The sequence below is a fragment of the Sander vitreus genome, chromosome 6, assembly GCF_031162955.1.
Source record: "Sander vitreus isolate 19-12246 chromosome 6, sanVit1, whole genome shotgun sequence".
NCBI classification, from domain to species: Eukaryota; Metazoa; Chordata; class Actinopteri; order Perciformes; family Percidae; genus Sander; species Sander vitreus.
The window spans coordinates 16,382,265-16,393,675 of record NC_135860.1 but is presented as its reverse complement, the minus strand read 5'-3'; the positions used below and the strand labels follow the sequence as shown (position 1 = coordinate 16,393,675).

Sequence of the window (11,411 nt, the reverse complement as noted above, 5' to 3'; positions counted from 1 at the left end):
CAAATTCTAACATCCAGCATTAAGCAATTAAGCCTGGAGGAATCCATCAGACCTCTTATATTCAAGTTTGAATCTTTCATCATGAATTTGGCTGATTTAAATTTTTAGATCAGAGTTTGAGAAACTTGAATATAGTTTCTTAAAATATGTGCATTTGAATGTTCTATCAGAATTCGTAAACCTTGAAAAAAAAGAAATCTGAGGGTAAAACCACATACATTAAAACTCAAATTCTGTTTCAATTTCAACATTACCTAAAACAGTCATGGTTACATTTCACAATACGATACTCAGTTGCTTCTTAGGCTCAAATTATAACAGCTATAGGTTCTAAGCATTTAATTTGCAATATTCAATAGAGCTCAGGATGAATTATAGAATAACGGTCTTATATAAGGTTCTCGTAAGCCACAGCTGATTGAAAGGGGGAAAAGGCAGCATTCAAAGCTCACTTCTGTGAGTCCAGCCTGTGTGGACTATAGCCTGCAGAAGGAATATTCAGCGGCTGTAAATTCATAATGCTCTCCAGATTAATACTTTGATCTTTACTGTAACCTTTCTAATTTTACAGAGAAAAATACTTTTATGAAAAAGATTTTTTCCCCTCAAATGTGTGGAAAAGCAAAGAACCGGTTCAATATTTGGCTCTGACTCCGAACCAGCACCAGAACTGCCTTGGTGGAAAAGACATAACAGAGTTCACAGCAGAGCATTGTGTTGGCTGTCTTATGGAATCCACCTCTCTGTATCATAGATGCTGCAGTAACCTTCTAGCTCGCCAGTGTTCACACGTAATCTGTTGCAATCAGGCTGACTCTCCATGAAAGGTTTTTTGTGACAGGGAGTCCTTGAACAGCAAGCCTGCAGCCTTGTGTGATATAACAGCCTCTCATTCAGACTTTCAGAAAATGAAATGATAATGGCTCTCACAGCCAAATAGACAATTCTCTTCCTGATTTGGACAATCTTAAGTTGTGAGGCTATTTCAAAAAAAGATAAGGTTGGTGGTGGTGTTGTTTTTGTTGTTGTTGTTTGTTTCTCAGTTTTTTGCTATTGTGCAACAAAACCTGCTTTTCGGGCTATAAAAAGAAAAACCTCCACTTATGTCGCATTCAAGGTCACATACATTTGCAAACCTGCATAGTCACTCACTATGCATATGCACATCTTTTTTTCTCTCAGATTTTTAGTACATTTTTCTCATTATGCCATGAGCACAACTGAAAATCTGTAATTCTACAACATGTCCAGCAGGAGGCAGTATATCATAATTTACGGCCTTTAAGTTCTATTATTTATTATTCTGACATCTTGTCGTTTTGGAGACTTTGACATCATGTTGATTATCTCATTCGGTTAGTAAAAACAAAAAAGAGCAATTTCCCTTCTTATCTGCAAGTGGAAACAAGACTCTAAAATGGAAATACATCTGCAATTAATTACAATAATTTAAAAGACCAGAATTAAATGACTCACTTGCAAAGTGATGAGTTTGACCGTGTGTCCTTGCTTTTGGGGTCCTCCTCACTACGTCACGGAAAAAGATGCTGTCAATGATACAACGCCCTCCCCTTTAAGGGGACGCTGAGCTCTGTCCTGCATTTCAATTGGAGGTGGCTTCAGTCAGTCACGCACTGTGGTGCCCTCCCCCATATAGCGGTGGAGAAATTGATGCTTCTCAGAGCGGGGCTGGACGGTGCATGTCTGTGCATGTCAGACTGGAGACGGCAGGCTCTCTGTTTGACGCTGGCAGTTGAGTATCTCTTCATTTGCTGCGTTCTTTCATTTGGGTTCATAGAAACCGACTGTTTCCAACATCTCTGTCCTCATCACCTGGAATTCACATCTGTTACTCTGTCAAGGTGAGTGCGGTTTTTTCTTTGGCAAGTAAAATGGAGTTGTCTTTTGCTAGATAATTTAATTATTTCTTGGAAATCATGTCAATTGAAGAAGTCTTTTAAAAGTTCACATTGCAGTGCCTGCTTTCTTGCTCTTTGAGGTAGCATGTAACTGAAACATTGCATAGCAGTGAGAGAGTGCTTTAACATTGCAGAGTGCTCCCTTGTAAAGCTTCAAAGTTAGGCTACATTTACAACCACATTACTTTAAACTCTGGCTTTAACTCTCCTGTTGGGTTTCCCAATCAGTCGAGCTTTTGCAAGACTCCTGTAATGATCATGACGTGATTCATACAGTAAACACCAATAGATTATTTTAGTCTCCATGGTAACTCTGAGCCCCCTTCCTTTTTTCTAGACAAGTAAAAACAAGTTGTGGGGGGATCAACTGTTTCCATATAAATCAATAGTATAACAGTAGCAAGCTATCAGTATAACCTAGTCACAAGCCAACAGTATGAATATGAATATGCCTGTGTGTATGAGTGGCTGTACCTCTCATGCTGAGTGGATGTAGGTGTGTATAATAGTGATAGAGGTCGACCAATATGGGTTTTCTCTGGCCGATGCCAATCTTTAGAAATCAGGGTCAGCCGATGGCCGATTTATTTTGGCCGATATGTGCTTGTTTTTAAACCTCTATTTGAAAGATAAAATGTAACACTAATATACACAGAGTTTATCAACAAAAACATTTATTGAACACTTCAATTACATTAAAAATGTATAATGTAAAAACATACTGTATATTGTATAAATAATGTATGAAAAATATATTAAATAAACGAAACAGGTAAGAAGAAAATAAACTTTTACTTGCACTTAGCAGCATTTATTAAACTTCTGGGAATACAAATCTGCAAGCTTCACAGAAAGTGACATGTTATTAATCTCAAAACTATTTCCTCCTAACTCCTGTTAAATCACATCAGACTAGGGCTATCTAAAGTCAAATCTTGTTCACCTTGTTTATTAGATCATTGTTCATTTGTTGAAGTGTTTTATCTGTGTTTTGGGGACCCTACTGTTACATGTCCTGTTGCACTCATTAGGATCTTATCTGAGCAGATTTCTGTCATTCAAACAACTCTTAGTTGTAATTTAAAACTTGTCCAGCCAATTTAATAAAATTAAGGGTTTTATTCGTGCTGGAGTCCATAGATGCAGTTAATGGATACAGGCACGGAGAACTGAAGGCTCTGTTAGCAACGATTAGCTCCGTTAGCGGTTAGCAGTTAGCTCCAGTTAGCTCCGTTATAGGAGTGGATGAGACTGCCACGGACAGGGGTAACAACCAGATAAATGACATTCGGGGAGCTTCCACAGCGGTGTGGCCGCGGTGTTTTGTACGGTTTTATTAGTACAGTTAATCCCAAGGCAAGAACACCAGCAATATGCTACTACTAACGGTAGCGTCTGAGCCTGAAGTGACTGTGCGAGACACACGGCGCAAGACTTGACGAGGGGGAGGGGCTGGAGGCAGCTGGTCTGGGTGCGCTGTAAAAAATGTCGCCTATTCATGTTTTTAACACTAGGCTGCCCCCAGATGCGCCTGCCTATTAATCGGCTTGATATACTGGGATATTGGCCGATGCCGATTATGTAAAAATGAATCATGTTAACATCGGTCGACCTCTAAATAGTGAGCGCAGATAGGATCCATTTTCAGATTTAATCGGGGCTTGAGCTCATCATCTCATACTCACTACACAGTGTTTGGAACAAAAACATGAATGTGGAGGATTGTACAATATTTCTGTTACCATGCAGATGGCGTAAAAGAATATATGCCAGTTATCAGTGCACTTCCAGATAATTACAGTTATGTGTAAATCCACCAAAATAATAGTGATTCTCATGCTGAAAAATATTGGGTTTGTGCCAAAGCGTTCCAGTTAAATGTCTATGTCAATCATAAATAATTTGGTTGAGTCAAAGGTGTTTTGTTTGGTACTGTGGCTTACTTACAGTGTGGCTATAATTTGAGGACTTATACTGGCATATGTTAGCTCTTTTAGGTGTTGTGTCAACAGTGCAACAGAGGAGGCTTTTCTGGGGCTGTGTGTGTTGGAACATGTGTGAGCCTCAATAGGGGCCATTTCAAGTTTCTATAAAATGTCTGACAAGACATGGAGTAAAGAAGGTAGATGGGGTGCACATCCTGCCACAGATTAGTTTACAAGTGAAGGACAAAATCACAAACTTGTGAAGCAAAGTAACAAAAACTGGGCACTGCTTTTTGAAATGCTCCTTTAATAAACACTTGGGAGACGGTTAAATTCAGCATGTGGACTACTTCTCTTTTTTCTCTGTCACAGCTGTGTTCACTGGGCTCAGAGGATTGTTTGTTGCCCAATGTTATTCTTGCAGGTTTTTCGTTCCTAACACACCCAAATCAGTGATTGCAGTCAAACACAGGGAGCATGTGAGGGAGAAGATCACTAGAATTTGTGGAATGCAGCAGCAGGAAAGAAAAAACTATGTGTCTGTGCAAGACATGTATTTAAAACAGTAGTGGGACATTGCATTGCATGAGGTCACCTCCACAGTAATTTTGGCTTTCTCTTGACATGGAGCTGAATTTTTAAATATATGTGCACAACCTATAATCTATTCAGTCACCAGGTTATATAGTAACCTGTGTAGCAATGCTCCAGGGTCTGCACTAAAAAGATAATATGAATGAATATCCACTAAACAACAAGTGAATAATGCAGGAAGTGGATGTATAGTACCAGCAGAACAGCTGTTCTGAGCATCTTGTGCATGTGGCCGGTGGTAGCATCTTTTTGCATGGGCAGGCCTCTATAAATAATCCATGTGATTTCACATGTAAACAGGCAGGGGTGGTTTTAGGAAATAGAGAAATTAAAGTAGTGGAAGCTGTTTGTACCAAATAGTAGCACGAACAAAAGACATGAAATAATAATATATTAGAGTTTCACTTTATTAAATGAATAAGATCATCAGTAACTGTCTTGACATTACATTATTTTGTCTGTCTATTTTCTAGTCAAAGTGATTTGTACTATTTCATTAGTGACATGTTTTTTTAATGGGAGGTTGCTGCTCTTGTCTTCAGCATCCTCCAGGCTGAAGGAAGCCGGAAGGCTGGTTTTATAACTCTCGAGTTCGCCAGATATCAGCATGAAATTTTAATGACAATACTCAATATACTCGATAAAGACTGTGATGATGTCATTGTCAGATGTTGAACAGTGGTCCATCAATTCACATTCTGCCAACAACAATTTTTGTTAGCCTGAACAGGATCAGCTACATTTCACCTCTGTTTGTTTTCACAACAGTAGCAGTATCATATTTCATTGAGAGAGACAGCCAGTTTCATCCTCACTGATTAAAAACCAGAGCCGTGTGAGTTTTAAACATTTACTACCCTACCCTACCCTAGAATAATAAGGTTCTATCTGACATTTTTGTCAAAATTGAGTTATTTACATATTCTCACTCTGGTATAACTTGTGAACATTATTTAAAGTGTTTTTAAAAAAATAAAATTAATTTAGGGCGTTTTAATCAGAAAACAAAAAGGTTCTATCTACAAAGTTACACTCAGACTTGGAGTTATAAGGTTCTATCTGTGGTCCAATCATCTTTTGGAATATTTACAGAAGGACCAATCAAATACTGTTTCTTTATGGTGCCAGGTTGTCTAGCGCTAGTTAACGTTAGCTAGCGTTAGCTAGCATTACCTAACATGACCTAAGTCTAAAAGTTGTCCTCAGCAAAATCCAAATGCTATAATGCACAAGTGGAAATTATGTGAAATGTCATATCCCATCATTTCCTTGCCAAACGTGATATCCAACTTGACTTGCATCATATTCTAAGACTATTTACTGCTAGCTAACGCTAGCTAATGTTAGCTATTTTTAAAAGTTGTCTTCGACTTCAGCAGAATCCCAAAGCATGAGAAAGAAAGAAATTACTTCAACATAATCCCATTGTTGGTTTGGGCTTGTCTCAAAATGATGGCTAAATTACATGTAGGCTACTAAATTAACATTAGCACACTATCAATAGCCTGGTAACATAGCCTATTTGGTAGTGATTATCTCCTCATTGCAAGTAACAACATCTCAAATGAGCTCCATTTTAAGTAACCAGTCTTGGGTTTGAAATACCTTGTTCATAAGCAAAACATTTCTGATCAGTTTTATCTGAATAAGTATTGCTATATGAAATGTATGACGCGTTTTACATTTAAATTGTTTAAAAATGATTTGATAAACCTTTAAAATAAAGACTGATTTTAAATATTCATTCTACCTGTTTTGCTTTTCTACTGAAAAGACTGATAAACTGAAGGACCTGACACGCATCAGACCATGCATTTTTAAAATCATTTATTTACATTTAACTTACTGTTATCTTGAATAAGAACGATGAAAGGAAAAATTATGCACTGGAAAAATATTGTGTTGCACAGTAAGTGCATGAATGCATCAAGATTTAACATATTAACCAATAAAAAGACACTTTTTATTATATAAATTGAATAGTCCAACAGTATGTATAAGTACATTGTTAAAATTCTTTGATAATCATTGTTTCTTTTTCTGTTTTTGAAGATAGAACCTTATAATTCCAAGACGGCTGTTAGTTTTTAGAACTAAAAGGTTCTATCTACAATTGACCTGTTTCAAAAACCCTAATTTACAATTCATGTAGAATTTTGGTATCTCAGATTAAGAATACATTCATGGTGTATGTAACTCTGGTGCTATAAAGAAATGTGCTCCATTTGTCAGTTTTGCTATTTGCAATGCTAAAACTTTAAACCTCAATATCTCAAAACTGATCTGAACGCAGATAGAACCTTATTATTCTGAGGTAGCGATGTAATAACGTTGTGCACCTTAAAAGAATGTCAGTCCAGACACTTTCAGGGGTCTTGGTCCTTTTGGTTCACCCAGCCATTGCATCCCTGGTTAGCAGCTGGTCTGTGTTTAGGGTCAGAGATTCTAGAGAATGTGTACATTTTGTGCAGTGTGTGATAGATGGCTCTTGGGATGGCAACGTTAGTCCGTCAGTAGTTCCACCACTTTGATGAACTAATTAGAATTTGGTGGCCAAAGGTCAAAGGTCACCTCACCTCTGTAACCTTCTCGTGAACGCAATATCTCGGGAACACCTTCCCGGGATGAACTGATTAGAATTTTGTGGCCAAAGGTCACAGTGACCTCACAAAACATGTTTTGGGCCATAACTCAAGAATTCATACGCTAATTATATATTGTATATCCAAAAGGTCAAAGGTCAACTTCATCATAATGTTCTGCAAAAATATTTCTCTGGCCATTATTCAATGCCATAACTCAGGAACAGAAGGGGAGATGGGCATATTTCACATTGATCAAATACTGAATTGGTGACACTAATCCTAAAACTGTGATGATTGTATTGATCTTCTGCCGGGTTGAAGATGTGTGTGAAGCATCCCCATTTTAGAATTTGTAGCTTCTTTGCAGCAACAGACACATTTGAAGCATTGTCTTCTGTCAAGGCTACAACTTTGTGTTCTATCCTGTTCCTCCGGTAGTCCACCACCAGCTCATTGGTTGATGTTGAGCTTCCGGTGATTCTAGTTGCACCATGTGAGGAAGCTCTCTACCAGTCCTTTGTAAAAAAAAATATAAAATAAAATTTAAAAAAGTCTCTAAGTAAAAACAGCATGTTTCTGACTGTAAATTATTCACTGGAATCATACATGGCAATATAGTGATAACTTCCTTTTTGTCATAAAATACAATTATTTATTTTTATTAAACTCATAATATATGTAGTCTTTACTACATATATTATATAAGTGTGGACAGACATGGATGTAAACTGCAACTTCACTGGTTGGCGGAGGCATACAACCATGATGTAGTAATTCTAGTTTTTAAGATGATTCAGTCAGTAAAATCAAGCCAGAAATAAATGGTATTGTTTCTCTTGTTAGGATAGTGAAAATTCCATTGTGAGGCGTGATCACACAAAAATTTTAAAAACACATGCTGCAAATATTGTCCTTTAAAAAACACAACTGCAGTTTAACCACAAAAACACAAGCTTGTCAGCTACAGCTTGAGTCAGTTTCTGGTGCTGTCTATCTTCTATGATACACTATAACAGAGAGGGAGTCATGCTGTGAGCTAATCCACACTCCAGTCCAGAGTTTAGGAATGAAGTAAATCTCTCAAGATGTGGTAACTTTTCTCAGTCGGACAGTTTATCTCTCTGTCCATAAATACTGTAGAAGGTAATGGAAGACGATGCTATGTCTAAATATATCTGCACAAGAAGGATTTAGAGATTGCTTGTGGCAGTGCAGATTTTCTTTCCAGTTTTTGTGATACCTTTTTTAGGCCTATTTTTCTCCATTGTTTTGAGAAAAGATTACAACTACATTACTACATGTATCACCTCAATGTCATCATCCTCTATTCTAGGTCAAGACCTCTGAATTAATATGAGAATAGATGTAGTGTTGCTGCTGATGGATCCTAATCAGAGCAGCAGTTGAGTGGTAAGCACTGTAATCTTTAATTTGGGAAAGCAACGGCTGAATCCTGCTGTCACGCAAGTTGCTGCATGTGACACATCAAGAAGAGCACTTTGAACATATATGTGTTCCCCCACTCTTTTGTCAGTGAGTATTGAGCTAAGCTGTGACTATACTCTCCTTATGAGCTGGTGTTGAGTTATGAGGCTGTCAGGCTCCCCCACACTGTGACTATAACAAAAGAGAGGACCTCTGCCACACTCGGAGCAGATAACAGACAGAGACAGAGAGTTGGGGGGGGGGGTGCTTGGGTATGTTAGGGGAGGGAGCACCGCATCGAGGATGTGGTTGATTAACAGGATGCATTTGTGAGTGTGTAATGCAAAGCCTGTCATATGTCAGAGAGCAGTACACGTGAATGAAAAGTGCTGCAGGAAGTTATCGAGGAGGGACTTGATATGTCTCTTTCTCATTATTACAACCATAACTCTGCATGCATTTTCTCTTGGGGTGAATATGATGAGTAAGTTCACCTGGCAAAAGATGTCGCAGATAGCGAAGACAGGCGTGCATGCTTTTAGCTTAGCAGCGTAAGCCTGGTTTTTGGAGTGGCTCCTTCTGGCCCTGGCAACCTTTCACCACGACGCCTTTGAACACATCAGGGGCATGCTTTGCCATCTGTGTGTTTCTTTCAGAGAAGGAGTGGCCTCACACGCAGACGTGGGCTGGCAAACATTACCCTGCTGGGTCCAGAGATGTACTAATGAATAATAGATCTCATGGTGAGATTATGCCAGTTTTGTCTCTCTGTCAATTCTCTGTGCTAATGGCTTGCTGGATGCTGCCATACTGACCTATGATAGATGAATATATATTTTTAAAGAAAGAAATACTTTTACACTCTGTGCCACTAACTCTGTGCATCTGTGATGACCTGATTCTGCAGATGGATTTCAGAAGAGTGCATTTTTTTTAGTTTCCCCTAATCCTAGTTAGTTAGTAGTAGTCTTTTTGGGGATAGACCTATGGGCCAAAGTAATGGCTGGAGTAAGCAAATGAATTACTGCGCTAGATAAAAGTGACAGTTTTTCACAGGGGAAAAAAAAAACGAGAGACTTTCAGGATGGTTTCCTGTGAAACTGCCCGTGTTCTACTCACTACTCTTCAGACTTGGATTCAGATAGCAGTGTTACTTCTGCTCTTCGACTGAATGCAGCCTGTTGAAGGGCCTTTTCTGAAACTCTAATCCCATCAGTTTTGATTGTCACAACAATGCGTTTCCCCTCAGAGACATTACATCAGCTTGCTGCTGCGCTTAACGTAAAGAAATATGGAATGATATTAAATCACAGCACTCTCTGTGTCACACATTATTTCACTGTGGCCATAGTAACCAGAGAATATTGTTTTCTGCTGATTTCTGATCCCACCCTTTCCTTCGCTCCTTTTATGTTAGGGTTTGTCTTCCCTTCCAAGAAATAGTTGTTCTACATTTCACATAATGAAATAACAAAGAATAAGTGGCATCATCCCAGCAGGGTAATGCACAGATGTAATAAGATAACTGACATTAAAGTGGTAACTTTTAGACGCATCAAATGAGAGCCCAGGGCGTCTCCTTTGGTGGGTAGCAGCTATCATAAAATGTTCTTAATGACTGCTTCAAAGCAAACAGGAAGAATAATCTGTGTGCTCATAACAAATCAGCTGCTGATGAGTTTATCCTGCAGAGAAAGATTAAAGGCAATCAAAATTAAGCAAGGTGTTCTGATTTGGGTTTATCTGGATGGATGGGTGGAGCATTAGAGGAAAGGTAAATGGCTCTCCTCTCCAGAGTTATCAGAGTTTGCTTTGTCGCTAAAGAGTTTTGTATTGAGAGGAATGATCTGTCAGAGAATGGCTGGTGGACTGTAGAGTTAAGGTGGTTACCACGACACCATTAGGTGTTTGGTAAATGCAGAGGCCATTTGTTTTGTCAAGTTTGTGATGACTGTTCCAGAGCTGGAAAGACCAGAGAGAAGCTTCAAGCATTTTTTTGTCTTTTTGAGCAATTTTAAATCAACATTGATTTTCTTCTATTTAGATAATTTGGTTTCATCAAACCAGCCCGTCACACATTAAAGAAAATCTAATTGGATTTAGTCCAAACTGAAAAGCCATTCTTTTAATCTAATGAAACAAAAAGCATTTCTTTTTATTTTAAGTTTTTCCCGCAGCTTTGTTTGTTTTATGCATAAACAGTGACTATTTTATAAACATAGGCTTCATAAACATAAGGAGCATCTGCTTTTCAGGGGCTGGAATTGGAATATAATTTGACTCTCACAGCTGAGTTTTGCAAAGTAAATGTTATTTAAAAGATTTGGAAACCTTTATCTAAATATAATCTTATAGTCTTGGTAAAAGTCATTATTCTATCTATATTACCATTCCTACCTCTGGAGTAGCTTTAGGTACACTTTCGCTCACTTGTCATTGCTGAACGCCAGCAGTATTGTGTCGCTTCTAAAATGAGTTTCACTACTTTCACGTCATATGAGCAGTATGTTTTAGAGTCCTTTCCAACCCAACTTCTTCAAATTACTGTGGTGCATCGGTGTTTCCTGTCATTTGTGCAAGCATGACTCGATTTTCTAAGAAAGTTGCACCAAAGGGGGACATTTATTCTGGTGAGTCATATTCTAATGATGCCTGAAAGCCTGTTGGGCAAGTACATCCTTAGGCAGACTCTGGAGAAAGTGGAAGGACAGAGGAACATCTACAACATGAACTGTAGAATGTAATAGAGGGCTTTCAGCTTCTGCCAATCTAGTTAGTGCATCTTAAAAGGACATTAAGCTATCTATAACTTCAACCGAGATCTAATAGCTGACCAAGGATTTGTTGACAGTTGTCTGGAACGCCTTAAAGTAACATAACTAGGCATATTAGTTTTAAAATGCAGAAATCTCAGCAGCTAGTGACATGTTTTGTCAAGCACCTGCAGACATTTATAGTTATTT

At 38.3% G+C, this 11,411-nt stretch overlaps 1 protein-coding gene across 2 annotated transcripts in view; it reads left to right on the top strand.

Moving 5' to 3' along the window:
* The first annotated feature begins 1,668 nt into the window (after positions 1-1,668).
* osbpl3b (oxysterol binding protein-like 3b) overlaps positions 1,669-11,411 on the top strand; it is a 31,018-nt gene continuing 21,275 nt past the window's right edge. For both annotated transcript variants that reach the window (XM_078253124.1, XM_078253122.1), the window contains exon 1: positions 1,669-1,862. The gene's annotated coding sequence lies outside the window, so the exon portion shown is untranslated. The remainder of the gene's footprint in view (positions 1,863-11,411) is intronic.